Below are 6,000 nucleotides of genomic sequence, written 5' to 3'. Positions count from 1 at the left end.
GGAGCAGCTCAGGCGAAAAGATTCATTGAACCAAGCGCACGACTCTCCAAAAACATGTTGAACTTAAGTAAGCATGAGTTAAGTACTTACACAGGTCTCTTGACCGGACATTGTCCAACAAAACAACATCTCAAACGGATAAACATTATTCAAAACGATGACTGCCGGTTCTGCGGGCTCGAAAAAGAAACTGCAGAGCATCTTCTATGCAACTGCTGCGCCCTCCTTAACAGGAGAGAGCGTGCTCTTGGGGCAAAGTTAATAAGCGCACAAGACATATGGTTGCATATCAGCCCTAAGAAGGTTATATCATACATCTTTGATATCATACCCGATTGGGATAAAATGCTTAATCAGCAATCAACTGTCACTTCAACCCATAGTGCAGGTGAGCCTGATAGCATATATTAACGCGGGGTAATTACCACAATAGATCAACTACTGGTCGCAGTGGGCTCTCCCCTACAAGGAAAAAAAATAGGAAAACTTTTTTTTTTTTTTTTTTTTTTTATTTTATACGGGATTTTCATCCTCTGGGATGATTCATCCCTAAAAATAGGAAAACCATATTATTCAAACATTTTGTGGTTAATGCTCAAGAACTACAAAAATGGTTTAAATTTGAGAAGGAAATATTCTTAAAAAAAAAACCATATTGGCAGTTTTTGGGTCAAAGTCATAAATTGGTTATTTTTGAACCGAAAATGTTTAAATTAAAATGAGCGTGTTCAGTTTACTTAGTTCAAAAATGCTGTAAACTAGTGTAATTAGACGTTCTCTTGATGTTATACCATAAATATGAACAGAAGATTCTGTAATGGAATATTTCATTGTTATCTGTCCAGTTGTTTGGATATGTCAAAACTTCCACAGTCATACGTAGAATATTATTTTTCTGGAATGGATTTAAGAAATTCTCGACTTAAATTTTTAGTAAATTTATTCCATTAAAAGTACATACTTACATTATGCAACATGATCAAATATGAACCACTGTAATACTCAACGCTGCCCAAAAACTTCGGACAGGCGTCGTCGTCGTTTTCGTGTGTGCGATCGCCGGCTTTTGCTTCGACGAAACGACGCGGACGCGGACTCCTCGATCGAAGCCAAAGACCCGAGCCAGAGCCTATCAGTATGTAACTTCACCGTCTTGGTTCGACTCCTGCATGAGTTAGTACACTTTTACCACCCGGAGAAATCGGTCGTACGCCAGCCAGTAGCTTCTCGCGGACTTTTTTGTTTTTTTTTTTCGAAGTTAAGGGGGTTCGTCGCTTCTTCTCCGGTGAAGTCACTCTGTGCTGTGGAGAAGGAAAAGCAGAGGGAAAAAGTTTAGAGCTTGGTTTGTGTGAATGTGTTGGCCTCAGACATAACTTTCGCGCCGTGTTTAACCCGTTGTTGGTACCCTGGAGAAGAGAGTCGTCGTGGCTCATTCGAAGATCGAAGGAGTGCTGCTGCTGATGAAAGGGGAACTGTAAATTCCAGCCAATTGCAGTTGCTGTGGTTGGGTTTTTTTTTGGTTTCATCTCACCAATACGCACACAAACAGCCGTGGTACTTGCCGTCTCGGTGCGATCGGGGAGTTTTTTTTTTCTTATTTTCGACTGCCTTGGGGGAAGAAGAAATATTTTCACCTGAAAGTTTCTGTCCGGAGGAGAAAACACCCGTATGCATGGTCGGATCGGCTAGATTGGATCAGCAAAATGGATGGGACGAGGGCACAAAGTAGGGTTTTGGCCGAAGTCGACGTGTCCACTGCATCCGGTTAAGGATGCTGCGTCGATCGCGAGTGTGCCTGATAAATCTTCTGCCAGGAATCCTGGGAAATGTATTCTAGTTTAATTGGTAACAGTGTTGACAACACAGTGCTGTGAAAATAGAAAAATTCTCATCCATATCGGAAAGCCGACGTCGTCGTGTCCAGAGTGCCACAAAACAAAGTGCGAAGCGCCTCCAAAGAAAAGGAGAGTGTTGCGAGGTGTAGAGAATTTGAATTATGATCTTGGCATCCGCAAACGTCCAGCGTCAGCGCAAGATATTACGCTATACTTTCCGCCCCGTCGAAATGCAAATGGGCTGAATGAAAGAAGGTGGTAAATGTGTATTTTTTCTTCTTTCTGTGTTTATTTCCTCCACTCGATCAGCGATATTTATTACTCTGGCTGTTGTTGGTGCAATAAAAAGCCTAAGCTAATTTTGTGTTGTGCGACCGAAGGAAAGTGAAAGAAGAGAAAGAAAGGTGTAACCTCTGTTATGCGCGCACGAGAACGATCCATTCGATACGGTCTGGGGCAGAGATTTTTGCTGCCATTAGTGTAAAAGTGAAACTGACTTCAGCCCTCAAAAGGAATTTCGGTTTGATTCCAAAAGGGATTAGACGAAGAACCTCACAAGGATCGACGACCGCCAAGATCGAGACAAACAAGTTCTTGAAGTAAAAGAGAACTAAGAAAAAATACGACAAAAAACATCAACCTCCCAGAATCCGGATTTTCCACTTTTGAGCCACAGCCGAAAGACATGCACCTTTAAATCACCAACCAATAACAGGTATGGATGCGTTCACGAAGCCACAGGTTCAAGACAAAGCCAGGAAAAGATGAATTATTATCATTAATAGGTCAGTTAATGACTGCTCATGGGCTTACGTTTTTAAGACCTCTTATACTTGTATACATACGTACGCAAGCCCGAAAAAAAGCCGAACGATGTGTAAGTTTGAGTTTCCACTAAACGCCATCATACTCGTTGTGGCTCTCTGCTTTATGGTCGATTTTTCTTTTGGGTGCTACAAATTTTGGCTCATCGTTTTACAGCATCTTTATCATGTTGGGTTTCCCTCAGATTTTTTTTGAAGACCGCATCTAAATAAACGAATTAGAAGTTATGGGGTTTGAATTGAACCTTTTCTAATATGATACAGCAATCGATTCGTTTTAAGTTCTAGGGGGGACTGAATTTCGAAAAACCCTTGAGCTTAGAGTAACCGAATTAAACCATACAAATTTCATTACCATGTTCAATGATTCAAATTATGTCCTTGGCCCTAACCGTGATTTTTTATCGGTGTGCTGACGTTGAATCAATAAAGAATTGGATTACAGGAATCAAATTTCAATATTATGTTTTTGAGTGCTTTTGAATCAAAGCAATCGAAACATTCCCTTTAATTCAACCAGAGTATAAGAAAAGTTCAGATACCAGTATTTCAACAGCAACTTACTAGCTTCTTCAGTGAGCGTTTTCGATTGATTACTGAAACAGATAGCAAGTTGCTATCGAAATACCGGAACCTAAACTTATACGAAATGTTTCTATTGCTTTGATTCAGTAGATTCATTCATTATTCAACCAAGTAGACTTACAACATATATAAGGATACATATACTGCTGTTATAAAAGCTCTCTCAACAAACATTTTGGCTGATTTATAACGACAATTCGCTGAACAAATGCTAAGTTGAAGCGTGATGGCTGTTTCAGCTTGTTAGCTGAATAAAAGCAAACTTGGGCGCTTTTTCAGTGTATAAAGAATTTATAGTACAGCCGATGCTCGATGGCGGACTTTGAAAGGAGATTTTTTTTTGTTTTCGTAAGGCATTACATTTTTCAGAATTTTGATGAAAAGCCTTTTTTTGTTGAAAAATGTATATGTATGCTTTCTCTGATGGTTTTTTATTATTTTGGTTCATAAAATCTAAACAAATCTGTCCATCGGTCTCATAAGAATAATTCCTTTTATCTAGCAATCTTGGTCGCTTAAGAAGGACAAATTTTCTTCGCGCCGCAGACGCCATGATAGGTTCTGCGTACTACAGCATGCAACTAATAAGCCGGAGGATTAAAGTTTGAGAAATAAGGGGAACAGAAAAAAAAACTGAGGGGAAAAGTGGGTGCCCAACATCGGGCCGACATCGGTCATCATTTTTTTTATTTCTTTTATTTTGGTTTGATGACACTTTCGCTGAATAACTTCTTCAAACCTGGATGATTAAGGGCTGAACAGCAGATTCTTTGTGAATTTTGGTGGGCTTCTTTCAACGAGTAGGCTGATTGAAAACTTAGCAGATATTTTTTCAGCCTTTTTTCAGCAAAAATATGTTTGTTGGGCTGATACCCAAATCACAAAATAGATGGGGAGTTTAACAATGTTTATGTTCCTATTTATTTATTTATTTATTTATTTAGAATTCTAATACTTTATTTGAACATTCATACCAAACTTTTTTTATCAACTGAAATGTAGTTTTTCATATTCAATTCCGAGAAAATTTGGGAAATAAGTATCTTTTAATTTCACTAAATTCAGATTTAATTATTACACTTTTAATTTATTGTTATATACTGCTCATTGTTTTCATTATGTCAACAATCTCAAAGAATACATTTTAAATTTCGGTTTTAAATGTCAAATTGAAAAAAAAATCCCTTGAGCTCTGAAAAGGATTTTGAACTTTTAATATTTCTTCGATTTTCTAAATGAGTACCGTAAAGTGGGATGAATCGAAACATTTTACGTAATAGTTCTGGCAAATTCTGGCAATAATTCGATTTTCGTAATAATTCTGGCAAATTCAACGTAATCTACGATTTACGTTTAATGATGTATATTCTGATTCTTAACGAAACTGAAACAAATGAAAATAAAAGTAGTAAGAATTATTTATAATTCACCTTACAAAAATACTGAAATTTGGGAAAACTATACAAATTTTGTTTTGATGTTTGTACATAATTTCCTATTAAATTTCAATATTATTTTGGTAGATGCAACCTCTTTAAAATGAATGCTGCAGTAGGAGTTTCATATTGTAATACAAAGACGAATATTTAAAATTTTCTGATTTTTTTTCTTCATTTTTTAAATTTGATCAAAATTTTGTGTTTTAATCATTGTTTTCAATTTCTCGAGCTATGCACAAAAACTGCTTACGTCCTCTGAAAGAAGAGAGGGATCTTAATTCATCATAGAAATATTTTTAGTATGCAAATACCTATGTAAAATATGGTTCCTTACGGTTGATGAGTTCTCGTGTTCTTTCATAAACGTTGTATGGGAATTGGGAGCTCTTCTATCTCTCTTAGAAGAAGAGGGAATAGAGGGGTCTCAAATAATCAAGTAAACATTTCTCGATCACAAAAATAAACCCATGCCAAATTTGGATTCAATTGCTTGATTAGGTAGTGCGCTATACATAAAACAATTTTTTAAATTTTGAGCTCCACAACAATTTTTCATGGATCTCTCTTTCTCTTCATAGATTACGAATAGCTATTTTTGTGCACCCTCCAAATGAATAGGGACATTGGTAGGTGAATTGGGAAACTCCTAAATAAATATGTACCAAATATTCGACCAGTCGAACATTATTTAAAAAAAGTTCGTGTTCATATTTATAGCAAAACAGTTCACAGTTTTATTTGGTTTTCTAAATCTTGTTAGATAATTCACAAAATATTTGAGTGCAGTGCTGAATATTTAGCAACACAATTACTAAAAACTTAAGGTTGAAGTCCTCAGAGCCTAAGGGGTATAAGTGACAAAATAGTCGATTTTGAGTTAATGATGCCAAACAAATCTTTATATTTCAAACTATATTTGGTGTTTTTTTTTTCAGATTTTTCGAATTTTTTTTTCATGATCCATTTAAACCATGACCCGCGGGCCACATGTGACCCGCGACCAAATTTTTGTCGCCCGCGAAGCTCTTTTTAAAAAAATTTTATTCTAAGAATTGATCGGTTTTTTCAGTCTGCGTATATCATTTGGAAAAAAAAATCTCAATTTACTCAAACTAAATTTAATACAAGATTATACAATGTCTTTGAAGTGATCTAAGCCAAAGGGGTAAAAGTGTATCGAAACAAATTTCAAGAAAACACGCTTTTAAATTGTTGTGTTTGGTCATTTTCCATGAACATTCGAACGTTTAAGTAAGCGAACATAATTTTAAAAATCTAAAAAATACAACATTGAGAATCGTTTGAAATTATTGACTC

The 6,000-nt window shown here is 36.2% G+C and overlaps 1 protein-coding gene across 2 annotated transcripts in view; it reads left to right on the top strand.

The window, feature by feature from the left end:
• The first annotated feature begins 1,271 nt into the window (after positions 1–1,271).
• The window catches only part of LOC129756990 (uncharacterized), a 66,347-nt gene continuing 61,618 nt past the window's right edge, over positions 1,272–6,000 (top strand). For both annotated transcript variants that reach the window (XM_055754072.1, XM_055754071.1), the window contains exon 1: positions 1,272–2,550. The gene's annotated coding sequence lies outside the window, so the exon portion shown is untranslated. The remainder of the gene's footprint in view (positions 2,551–6,000) is intronic.

Source organism: Uranotaenia lowii, chromosome 3, assembly GCF_029784155.1.
Source record: "Uranotaenia lowii strain MFRU-FL chromosome 3, ASM2978415v1, whole genome shotgun sequence".
Lineage (NCBI taxonomy): Eukaryota > Metazoa > Arthropoda > Insecta > Diptera > Culicidae > Uranotaenia > Uranotaenia lowii.
This window is presented reverse-complemented; position numbering and strand designations above follow the sequence as displayed.